Source organism: Lolium perenne, chromosome 6, assembly GCF_019359855.2.
Source record: "Lolium perenne isolate Kyuss_39 chromosome 6, Kyuss_2.0, whole genome shotgun sequence".
In the NCBI taxonomy this organism is placed as follows: Eukaryota; Viridiplantae; Streptophyta; class Magnoliopsida; order Poales; family Poaceae; genus Lolium; species Lolium perenne.
The window spans coordinates 140,825,270-140,838,050 of NC_067249.2; the positions used below are offsets into that span (position 1 = coordinate 140,825,270).

The 12,781-nt window shown below is 42.4% G+C and overlaps 1 long non-coding RNA gene across 10 annotated transcripts; it reads right to left on the reverse strand.

The window, feature by feature from the left end:
- Nucleotides 1-286: 286 nt before the first annotated feature.
- On the reverse strand, nucleotides 287-4,815 carry LOC127326569 (uncharacterized). 10 transcript variants are annotated; one of them, XR_007867980.1, is made up of 9 exons: nucleotides 4,662-4,815; nucleotides 4,396-4,585; nucleotides 3,507-4,223; nucleotides 3,138-3,414; nucleotides 2,564-2,923; nucleotides 2,058-2,303; nucleotides 1,433-1,539; nucleotides 692-781; nucleotides 287-594 (listed from the first exon to the last, which is right to left on the reverse strand). It is a non-coding gene; the product is annotated as an uncharacterized lncRNA (long non-coding RNA). The 10 variants fall into 10 exon arrangements; XR_007867977.1 differs by having other exon boundaries at nucleotides 3,507-3,702; nucleotides 3,813-4,585; XR_007867981.1 differs by adding an exon at nucleotides 1,643-1,703 and having other exon boundaries at nucleotides 3,507-4,585.
- Between the last annotated feature and the right edge of the window lie 7,966 nt (nucleotides 4,816-12,781).

The following is a 12,781-nucleotide window of genomic DNA, read 5'->3' on the forward strand; positions in this document are numbered from 1 at the left end:
GGTGGACCAAATGGTCACCCATATTAGGGATGATTTCCACCTGTGGGAGAGAGCTAGGAGAGGAGTAAGGCTAGATATAGCGAGAGAGTAGGCCTAGGCTGAGGGTGGGCGGCGTGTGTGTGTGTGTTCTCAGCACCTTGGTGCTGTTCTTGTATTTTGTTATGCTTTCACCTTCTATAAAGACTAGTGGTTGGGGCGCCCCATGGGGCGCCTCTTTGCTGGTCCTTGGCGGTCTAATCAAGGGGCCACAAGCTGTTCTAGATCAACACCATAAGTACACAACACATAACCAAACCGAACAACAAGGATGTGCAATTTTCAGCACAAAAACGCTGACAACAGCGGAGGAAAAGGACAATACACTTATGTTTGCTCTTTGTTTCCAGCACATATGTCTACAAGCGGGGACTCAGGATGAGTGCTTCTATTTGCAAGTGAAGTCAACGGCTGGCGTCCGTACGGAGCGCCATGGGCTTCTGGACACTCTCCGGGTCGATGGCCTGCCGGATCTTGAACACAGGCCACACGGTCCCCATCGCATGGCCGGCAGCGTCAAGCCCTTCGGTCCTCGCAGCAGCAGCTTTATCTTCTTACCTTTAGGAGAAGAAGAAGCACAATGTAAAGGAAGATTCTAGAAACTATGGCCCAAGTAGGAGCAGAAACAAGGATGTGCGGTAGAATAACAAGGTACTTGTGAGACTGAGACACAAGACCGGTCGCCACGGTCGGTGATGTGGACAGTCCTTCCCGGCGGCCACTTCTACAGCATCACAAATCCTTCCTGTAGACACCAGTAACAGTAAAAGATACATAAGTTAGCTCAATGGCAGATATTCCATACAACTAACAGTGAGAAACAACAAAGAGCAAATGAAATGTATCATCTGATAGACCATTTGACAATATCAAGTGCATAACACAATGTGCTCAGAAGAGATCATGTCTACTTCTAATATACATCTATCAGATTCATCACACGAAACATTTCACGTGAAGAGGGGTCCTAACTATTAAGATTTTAGGAAGTAAGGTGGCAATTAGCAAACACAACACCATATCAAGGTAAGGTCAACCAGCATGCAGACTATAACCATTAGCACATCATGCATTTTATCTATTCTAATTGATTATATTGTTTAAATGCCACACCACTTGGGAAGTCTAAATAACCTGTTATAAAGAAAATGCCTTGTAAGATGTAAACTGTATAGATCATATATGACGATGCAGGGGGATCTGTACAGCGATAAAATCAAATATTATTGTATGGTTATCAAAATAAAACAGTAAGGAGATTGAATTATCTAGATGAACCTTTTGCAATTGATAACCTTTCTGTATTTGATTATGTTAGTAGTGTTAATCTGATGAAAGGAAAGTTAAATAAACATGCATATGGATGAATTAGGTTTGCAAAAGGAGTAAGCTTTACCAACTTGGGAAATGGGAACAATCCAAAGCTGCACATCAACAATATTCTCCTTATTCTTGCACATGACCGAGATCCTCCCGAGTACCACTCAAGTAAATATTCCAAGTCTGTCAATTATTTGGAATTATTAGTGAGAGGGGATGCACTCCAAACATAGTATTACAAGTGCTAATCTTTATGGATGATAATCTATGTAACTAAGAAACTTACATAAAAACTGAAAAATTCATCGCTTGGTTCAATCAAGAAACGCTCTCTGACACATTGTTGTCTACATATGTCAGACATTCATGTAACTCAAACAGAAAAACAGAAAGCCTCAGTTCATACGGGAAGAAACTACAAAATGAGTAAGTAGTATATCAAAATTCCTAATTCCTCGTGGGAGCAAGGAGGGCCATATATCAAATTCCTTGTTCAAACTATGCAGAAGCATTTCATACCTCAAACAAAAAAAAAGGGCAGCAAGAAAACTCTTAAGAACAAACCTTATCAAAGGCCATCGAATATTAAGACAAAAGCAATGGTACAATAGTACCAAAAATAATAGCATTAATTCTTCAATTTCAGATATGAGAGCAACACAGAAAGGGGAAAGTGTACCAAGACGGTGGGAAATATTCACCTTCCAAAAGCAAGCTCAGATGTTTCATCCACATCAGGAGGTCAACAAGGCATTTAGCTCCTGGTGATGAGACTTTGCGATCTCTCTGATCTGGGATGCAGCTTTTCCATTTGATACATTAGGCGATAATAGTCATGTAATTCCACACAAATAATACAATGTTGCTTCTTTTCTATTTGATACATTAGGATGCAATCGTCATATATACTTGAGAAGCACCAAACCTTCTGGAGCGCCACTTCAAATCTGGACACATTTTTCATCAACCGTCAGTATACATGAGAAGTATCTAACTATTTTATATTAAGAAGACACCATAATCACTAAATGAAAGCCATATTCAAACATAAATAGCCAATAATATAATGATATATGTGTTTAACTTCGTAAGATCCTTAGAAACTGGTACAAAGAATAGGAAAAAATAGAAAAGCAGAGGGTGGTGGGAGGGAGAAGAGAGGTCGCCTACTCAAGAGATATATTTATCTCAGAAGTCTAGAGCGTACCAAGTCGCTGATGTAGGCACAACGACTCATACCGCAGCTAACAAGTGACAAATGTAGGAGTGTCGTTCGTGGAATGGCTCATACTGCATCTTGTTGGACGTTATTCAAGGGCCGGCTACTGCATGATGAATCTCGGTGGTGTACATAAACTGATATATTTATCTCAGAAGTCTAGAGCATACCAAGTCGCTGATGTAGGCACAACGACTCATACCGCAGCTAACAAGTGACAAATGTAGGAGTGTCGTTCGTGGAATGGCTCATACTGCATCTTGTTGGACGTTATTCAAGGACCGGCCACTGCATGATGAATCCCGGTGGTGTACATAAACTGAGCACCAGAGGACCACCTAGGATGAACTGCAAAACATCATAAAGTAGTCAAGAAGCGAAAAAATTGTCTTGGTAGGCTATCTACACCTAACAGACAAATTTGATTTGACTGTATACAAACTATGCAAAAAACATTACAAAATTACCTATATTTTTAGAAACAAGGGGAATGGTACACAAGTTGAGTCCTAATCACATACAAACATAAATAACAAGTGGCTGCAACTGAATTATGGTGTACCTTTGCCATTGTTATTGGTGTTCAATACAATAATGACATTCTTGCGCAAACAAACTAATGTGAAGGTCCAAATATCAGGGAAGATACATTGAATACTGTTTGTCCGTCATGGTATTGAATGATCCTTCCCGAGAATATTTTTTTGTACATAAAGAGGTAATGTATCCATAAACAACACCTAATCTGCCGGATGCTAGCAGCAGTAGATTCCTGTAGTGTTGCCTCCATGTTCATACAGGAAATATAAATGCATATGGGATATCCTTGATACTGCATTCTGTAAAGCACATCTCTTATTTCCTATCATGTCCGATGGTGCCAAACAAGGCCACAAAATCTACTGTACATAGAGAAGAACAGGTAAAATACCTTGATTGAGGACTAATTCATGTGTTGTTGTTACCGTACATGTGAAAGCCAATTTAGAAAGGCAATTTAAACAGGATCAAGCTGCTTTCAAGTTGTGATAAACACACTTTAGCCCGTTGAATGAGAGAAACATTCCATTCAAATGTATAGCTCCGATCTCATCAATTAAACTTGCGTCTTTCATAGAAAGAAATACCTGATGCAAAACAACAAAACTGTTAACACGAAGCAAAGTGAAAAACCAAACCAGGAACCTCTATTTGAATCATACCTTTAAGGTATTTACTTTATATAAATAGACCATACCTATGCCAAGTAGCAAACAATACGCTAGCCTGAACTATAAGAAATTGTCCTTTCATGCGAATCTCGTATTGCATTTTAAGAATAAAATCTGTTAGTACTGAAGTATTTAAATTTCTGAAAGCTAAACATACTGAAAAGTTTGTCCAAGAATATACATGCATCTTAGTTTTTATACCGCCAAAAGATTAACAATCTAAATTGATTCTAACCCAGTATACTTTTCATCACATAGAGCTACACCAAAAAATAAGACTGATCGGAAGACCATTACGTTGAGATCGTGGTCAGACTTTTCATCACATAGAGTCCTTGTGCTGCTCCGGAAGGGACACGAACTTGACAACGGAGGTGCACGTACGTCCTGGCGCCCTCTGGCGGTTGTTGCTGCTGCGACAACGCCGGCCGGGAGGACTGCTTCAGCCGGAGATAGAGAGTAAAAGGAGAGGTGACGGACGATCCTGCGGAGCCATACAGAGGGGAGAAGCGACGGAGGATCCGGCGGAGCCATGCCGAGGGCTACGGAGGGCAGCGGCAGATCGGACATGAAACCTTTAAACGTGAGGAAAGAGGAGAAGAAACATACTGTGATGCGGCCTCGCCCATCGCCGAATCCATCCACACCCGAAGTGGCCTTCTTTTCTCCGTCTTTGGTTGCCGACAGAGCAGCAGGCCATGGTCTTCACTGCTTCTCCCGCCGCCTGTGGGCAGAGGAGATGAGATGGTTGCGGCCCCGTCGATCTAGGGTTAGGTAAAGGCTGCAGGGGAGGAACGACCTAGGGGAGAAATCACAGAGGAAGGCAGGGAGGATGAGTTCCAGGGAGGAGGAAGCACGAAGGAGGAGGGGCATACCTTCGCCGCAGCCGCCGCCGCCGCCGCTAGGTGTCCTGGGCGTGGGTTGAGTCTCTCCTCTCGAGAGTTGTCTGTTCGGACGGGGAATGGGGGCACGAGCGAGCGAGCTAGGGTTTTGGTTGGCGGTTTTGTTTGACGAAGGAACGTCTCAGATCAACGCGGGATTGGTTTCCAAATCGGACGGCGCTGACGGCGCTGAGCCAAGTAGGTATCGTGGATCGCTCTGGCGTAGGGCAAGCACCCACGCACTTGCTTGTTCTCAATAAGGTACGCGTTGACGGTATGAATACAAGTTCGTATGCCTTCGGGCGTACGGTTTCAAAAAAAATAAGGTACGCGTTGAGCGTGCTCTCGAAAAAAAAAAACAATTGTTTAAGGCTTCCCGTAGAAAAAACGTGTAAGCTAGCTGCCCTAGCTTGGAATTGGTGGTTGTGACTTTCCTAATGAAGTAGCCAGCTTCAGAAAGAGCATGTACGTACGTGACTATTTCTTGACAACTTTACACCCAAAAATGACAACGGTGCACGTAACAGACTACTACCCTTGCTGGAATGTGACAGCTGTTCTGAAACGTGGTGGCAAATGCTGCTTCAATACGTACGGTTCAGAAAAAAAGTTATAAGGTGCAAACAGGTTGTTTTCTATGGTTGAGTACAAATGACACATTCATTTGACTGGTATCAGACTAAGATATTCACAAAATTCGTGTGAAAGATCGGACTCTGTAATTTCAACCTGAATGAAGTCACACTTTTTTTTTTGAACGGGGAAGGGTCCGGAAGGATCTAGAATTCTGCATTAATCAGGTGGTGAGTACAAATTTGCATGAAGGACCACAAAGAAAAGAGAAATAACGAACAAATCCTTGACTTTTACAGAGAGCACCCTAACAAAGATCGCAAAAACGCGATCAAGTCCTTGACAAGAACCGCCGATTCATACCACTTGGGGCATCAGGAGCGGAAGGTGCCGCAGTAAGGCTGAAGAAGATCCTCCTATGGAGGAAGCAAGAAACTCACACGCACACGCACAAACGTGGCGAGGCCAACCTTTTGGCAGAAGATAACAGCGGACACACGATACTGTCGCTTGGAAATTGCCGCAGCTGACATAGAAACCATGCCACAATCTCCCCAGCACCATCTGTCGGCAGCTTGCACAACACTCTCCTCTCCCTCCCCCTCGCCGCCATGGCCGGCCAAGAGAGCAATGAGAACAGAGTGGAAGCCGACTTGAAGATGGAAGCGCTTATTGGAGGAGCCCGCGTTGGATCCCTTCTCCTCCTTCTTCCTCCTCGAAAGCATATCGGAGAAGGCCAACAACCACCGCCTGGCGCCGCGCCCAAACGCCAGATCGAAGAAGCTCGACAAGGCCTTATTTGCGGAGATGCCCAACTTCATCTTCCCCACCTGCCATAGATCCTGCCACTGGAGCATAGCAGCAAAGAACACAAGAACTGAGGTGTGTCAGATCTGACCTGAGGGATCCAGCAGCCTACTCCAAAACACCACTACGGGACCAAACTCTAACCTAATATCTACACTACCCACCTCCCTCCACCATCTCTTGCCAGCAATGCCGGCAAGAGAGACTTCGGTTCGGGCAGGATTATGGGAGGAGAAGCTCAAGTACTGTAGAAGGAGAGAGAGAAAGAAGAGGAGAAATAGAAAACAAGGATCTTTTCGAATGAAGTCACACCTCACACCGTTTTTTATCAACTTCATGATACACAAAGGGCTGAATTAACACATATGCTCGTGAGGATGAGAATTCCCTCCCACCTAAGACATATTCCAACTTAATAAGACACAAGACGTCGAACCTTTAAAATTAATCAAGATACGACATTAGTCATCACACTATTGACCGGAACACTCACGACAGTAAAATATTTTTGTTCAATGATACACACAGAGCTAAGTCGCCGCAAACTCTCGGTTGATATATTCCTTATTTCCTATCCATACATCATTTCATTACCATTTTAACCAAACGACCTGGAAAGCGTATAATCTTAGGGCATCTCCAATGGGACGACGCATTTTGGACATAATTTATATTCGTTTGCGTCGGTTACGGACACAAAAATTGTCCACATGTCTGCATGCATCTGCCCTTTCTCCAGTGGTAGAGATGCATTTTTTTTACCGCAAGGGTCTGCCATGCATGATTAGGGAGAAGAGAGAGAGAGAGAGAGAAAAATATTCCATTTGTGTGACTAGGAATGGCGAGCACATGGGTCTTCCTTGCATTAAAGGAGGAGAGAGAAGAGGTCATGCAGCCCAAACGGAGACAAACGGACGCGGTCCGCGCTTCCACACATACGTATTTCTGGCGCATATTTGGTTTACGTTTGCGTCAGGACGGACGTTGCGGACGTTCTCCGTCTAGCCGCTGGAACGCGTTTTTTGTCTGTGCAGACGCAAACGGACGAGCCCTTACTTCTTAGGAATTGTTCTAATGGATATTATTTAGTTTGTATGGTAGAGATATTTGGACTATTGTGTGTTTCTTTTCTTCAAGTAAGAAAATTAACATAAGGGCACAGTTCATTCGAATTGCAGAATAAAATTAGTGACTCATTAGGAGTCTTGAACTATGCTATTCAAGTTGTGTAGTCATTTTGCATAACACAGAAACTACACGTGAGAGGGTGTGTAATACCATAGAATAAAGACTGTAATAATTTTTTGGAAACTTTTAAAAATTGATATAAAAATATATGGAATCCTGGAAAACTTAGAGTCACACTTCTCTGACTTTTACTACCACCGCATGAACACGTTACCACATACGGTCAAGATAATTTTTAACTCACTTTTAACAGTATATCCATGTATTTTTTTTCCAAAATATTGGCCAAAGTTTCACTGTGGAGACACTAATAATGTTTCTAAAATATTTCACATTTTGACCTGGAGTGAGCAAATGAGATGGAAGAAACATCAGAATTTTTTTCTTAATATTTAATATCTATTAAGGGGATATACAATTTATTCTAAATTAGACCATTTTTATATCAAAGTTAACTGACCTCGCCTACTGCTATAACATTATGTAAAAACTATAGTCATGTTTACATATCTAATATTACTTAAATGGGTGTTTGGACATATGGAAAAATAATCATTTGGTCACAAATTTCAGACTGCCAAAGTTTTTACTCGCCTACATTATATGTTGTTCACCATAAGCTTTGCGACAGTTGTATAATTTTTTTTTTTGTTTCTATTCACATAATGGAAAAAATGTGATATCAATGAAAACATTATGTTCTTTTAATCCATTATAAAACTATTAGACTCATATTCAAAAGAATTTTCACATAAATTTTATGGTATGTATCTTATATTTTATTGATCAATTTAATAGTTTAAGTTTTTTCTCAAAATGTGTTATACCCTAATAAACTGCAAGGAAAGAAATATATTTTTTGCGTGGTTTTCTCTCTCTTAGTCTTAGATGCAGTCAGTAGAAATATGAGGAAGATAAGCATACGGTGGAGCTCCTTCCAGTAGCCAAAAGCCGATAGCTGTATGGATCGAGAATATGATCTAGCGTCTGTCCATTGTTCACCGCACATGTGTAGCATGACTCAAAATGCTGCTCTACCCACAAGATTATTCGCAAGAACATATCTTGGCACTATCACAATGAAGCTTTTCATTACACCTAAAAAGAGGAAAAGCTTTATTACTCATCGTGTTTAATTTCGATTGAGAAGTCTCCAACGTTCAAACTGACACTATCGATCGTCCAGACACGGATCGAGACGCGTGACACGGCCGGGCCGATTTTGTGTGGCAGCCACAGGGTCGATCGAATTCCTTTTTTCCCTGCCAGCCTTCCGTGGTTCGCTGTCGGTCCTGTATATATCGGGGAAGCGTGTGTGTTTGCGTCCGCACAAGTTTGGCACCGCACGATTGCTTGGCAGCCACAAGCTCCATGGCCTGTGGGCTCTGTATGTTGGCTAATTTCTAGTGTTCATCCAAGCATAGTACGATCGACTCTCTCTCTCTGTCCCCTGCTTCTGAAAGCTACGACTGTGAGTCGTTTATCAATCATAATCCAATGACGCTAAGTATGAAGACGATTTCTCATCTTACAACTGCTGCCGCCGCACACTGATTCCACACCCAGTGTCAGCACTAGCTAGCCAGGCCAACTTAACGTGCCGCTTCGGAGCAAGCTTGAGGATGCAAAAGATCACAATCGAGGTGTTAGCTTCATGATTAGCCTTGTGTGCGGTTCGTCATAAGAACGAGCATTGAAGTATTTTTCTCTTTTTAAAGTGAAGATGCAGCACAATAGAGACATAAGGGTCAGTTCATGCGCACTAGTCACCTGTACAAGCTGTCGAGTGGATTTTGTACACGCAGATGTCACTCTTTTCAGTTTGCATATCTGTTTTCTTTTTTAATAAAAACGGAAGGGCCCCAATAATGGACTAGAAACTGCATTAAGTTGAGCGGTGAGTTTACATGAACACAGAGAGGACAACAAAGAAAAAATAAAATTACAACATAACCCTCAACTTTTGCAAAAAAATAGGACCCTAAAAAGAAATCCTATATAACTAAGAAGTTCATCCCCACTAAAGGTATTTCTCTTGACATGCAAGACGTCCACCTCATCAAGCATATTTGAGCAATCATGAGTTGCCACATCACAAAACTGCCACATCAGCCCAATAAAAAAGTTGTAGAGCACCATGCCGTTCAGCTTCCAAGCAAATCAGCAATGACCATTTTATTTTACGTTTCCTTAACAATTTATTCCCGATATTTATTTATTTCCCAACAATACTCTCCTCTCTTGCTCTAAATGGCGTCCATGCATGTAGCTGTTCACTAACCACTTCAAAAGTAAATTACCTTAACACTGTGACTCCTCGGCTGGCTCTTACGTACAGGTAGTTCTTTTCAATTCTATACCGAGTATTATCTACAAATGACGCCTCTTACTATTCCGATCTCCTTCATCATATAAATACATCACCGGCAACCGGACGACCACAGCGGGCCAAGGCTCCGATGGAGAGGAACGTTAGGCGGAGAGCTGGAAGAGAGAAGGGCGACATATATGCTCAAGTGCCTCCATATCAGTCTCGGTGTCGCTATCCTCAGCTCATGCGCCTCACCGGTGGTGTCGAGCAGCTCTCTATTTTTCCTCCCGTTGAGTCCTCGAGCTGTTTGCAAGGGTGGGAGCTCAGCACACGCATCGGACCGGCTGTCGACTCGAAACCTCCGTTAATTCGTTACTGTGCTAAGCATCAACAAGATTTGGCGTGGTCCACGGAGGAGTTGTATATCTCTCTCTCTAATTGCAGGAGCCTGACACCCCACACTGTTTTTAAGCATGTGAGTCTCGCTGGTTTTTTCTGGTGCCACTATTTCTGGTATCCAGTCCTTTCTCATCGGCATTTTTTGTATTTTTGTTATAGATCTGGCACACGTGAAGCTAGGAAAGCGACAATTTTTTTCCATTTGTTGCACACGTAAGATTATCAAACTCACTGTATATGCTCATCTATTTGTTCCTTACATTTTATCAGCGTGCTTATGCAGGGAATAAAAATGCTTCTATGCTAACATAATTCTCAGGGTGCGTCCGTGGATTGAGCATCTTCGGTATTTGATCATACGAATAATCAATTATTTGTATGGCCTCATTCAGTTGCACTCTGCATGGTTTACAATTCCATTCAGATTCCAATAGCTTACTTTTATTAATTTCACATCATGCAGCTTACGGAAGAAAACATGAATACACATGCATGTAAGTAACTCCTTTCTACCACTTCCTTACCCAAGAGTATTTTTTAACGACAGAAAAGGAGAAAATAATTTATACATGGGCAGTGTAGTTTTACTTTTAACCCTAGGACAATTACGGCTTCATGTAGTATGGTCCTGGAGGTTCTTTTAATTTGACTGCATGCTTTTTTATATCCATCAAAGTTTAACCATTCGTAGTATGGGCAAAGACAGGTTAAGCATCCTCAGTTTTGGACACATAAACTGAAGTATCATCTATACAGGTTTAAAAACATTAGATGGGCCATATATTTTGCCTAAAGTGAGTTTCACACAAGTCGGACACCTGAATTTTGGTCTATTCATCTTCCTATGCATATTACATTGCATTATTTAACTTGACAGACATTGTGTGGTTAAATTGAGTGCTTTGCCTTCACTCACAAGATCAAATAGGTATTGTTTTGGCGTAAGATTTTTTATTTAACTTATCTAAATCATTTCGTTGTAGTGCCTTTATTATCATCTTAGGTCTCACGGACATAATGGGATTCTATAATATTAGCCGTTTATCATCCCTGGAGATAGGTCATTGATATAGAAAGATCAGCTTCATAATCACTTAACTGTTCTTTTTCTTACAGATTGTTATGCTTTTCCAACCATGCTTGATAAACATATGTTAAGAGCAGGAGTCGAAATAGTGGAACGGAAGAAATTAATCAAGCGTTTGGAGGACCATATATATATACTCCGTCGGCTGTTGCAACAAGGATGTTGTTGTTAAATATTGTACACGCGCTTGCAGTAGCGTGTCCATAGTAAACAGCATTCATCTTTAACAGTGGTGTTTCCTGCAATGACAAAAAGACCTTACAGTGGTGTCTCCTTCCAAAGTTTACAGAGGTGTTTCCTTCCAAAATTTGAAGTACTATGCATATCCGGTTCTATAATATATCCGACAGCACAAATTAGTATTTTTATAATTCTCTCAAAGAGTAGTTTTTTAGATAACAACTATTATTAACATTAGTTTCCGCAGCAATGCGCGGGGTATCATCTAGTTTGGAAAGTCATCTGGCCCTTCCCCACCGAGGATAACGAAAGAGCTCGACACCACGTCACCCACGCCATCTCCGAGGCCGCCGCCGCTTGGGACGGTGCAGGTGATGAACTCCATGATGGAGCTTCCGAAGAGCCTCCCATCTGACGCGCCAGCCGGGAGGAACAAGGTGAGATAGCACCGACGAATTGCCGGTGCAAGACCTCAGAGTGGCCGCCCTTCAGTCATGAGAGTCAGCGACATGACGACATCAGGCCATCGACGAGGTGTCATTGAAGATGTGCTCTAGGAGATCTCCTTGATGGCAGCTTCAGAGTATCCCCGCTCCCCATATCTGCAATGAAGACCGAGCCATACTCTCCTTTTCTGCCCACCACCGTGATGGCCAGTAAAAGTGAAGATGCGCTCGTTCATGCCCGCTCTGGTTTGCTGGTGCTCTTATTGAAGACGACATGGCCAGCTCCACCTCTAAAATTCGACCTCCACCAGGGTGATTCGGTGGAGAATGCTACCAACCACCACTCGACGCTACACAATAGCACCAGGAGAAGCAGTCACCATAGCATGACGACATATGCCATATAGGAAAACTCTAGACCATTCCTAAACCTACCCCTACATCTACTGCTTTGAACAGGAGGCCAACCCCTCTCCTCCATTAGCCTCGGCGGGAAGGGAGACAAGAGCCGAGGATGGAGTGGTGATTCTCAGGAGGAAGGGTAGGAGAGAGAATTGTTGTTGTTGCACATCCTAGAAAATACGGTGTGTGTCGACATGTAATTAATATCCACACTTTTGTTTAGTTCATACTTTTAAATGAATCTATTGATGCATGAAATTAAGATGATATCGACCTACGAGTTCATTACCAAAAGTTCACAGTCGAGGTGTTAGCTCCATGATTAGCCTTGTGCATGGTTCGTGATAAGAACGAGCATTGAAGGAGTATTTATCTCTCTTTTTCACTGAAGATACAACACAACAGAAACATAGGGCACGAACGGTAGCTTGTAACCCATTTTGGGCTCCCGAGGGTCATACGCTGGGGGCCTAGATAGGGTGGAACGGGCTAAAAAACAACTTCTCCACTTCGTTTGGTTGTACACAAGGGATTTGGAAGCATTTATGAGGGAACTTTGATCCTTTTGTTTGGTTTCGTGCAAACTCGTTTTACTGACGTCAGATGCAAAGACAACATGTTTGCTTAACCAGCTGAGTGCACTTATGGTTACACCATTCAAACTTTGATGAGGTTACCGTAACATGCGATCATACACCGATGTAGCTATACCAGAAAAATA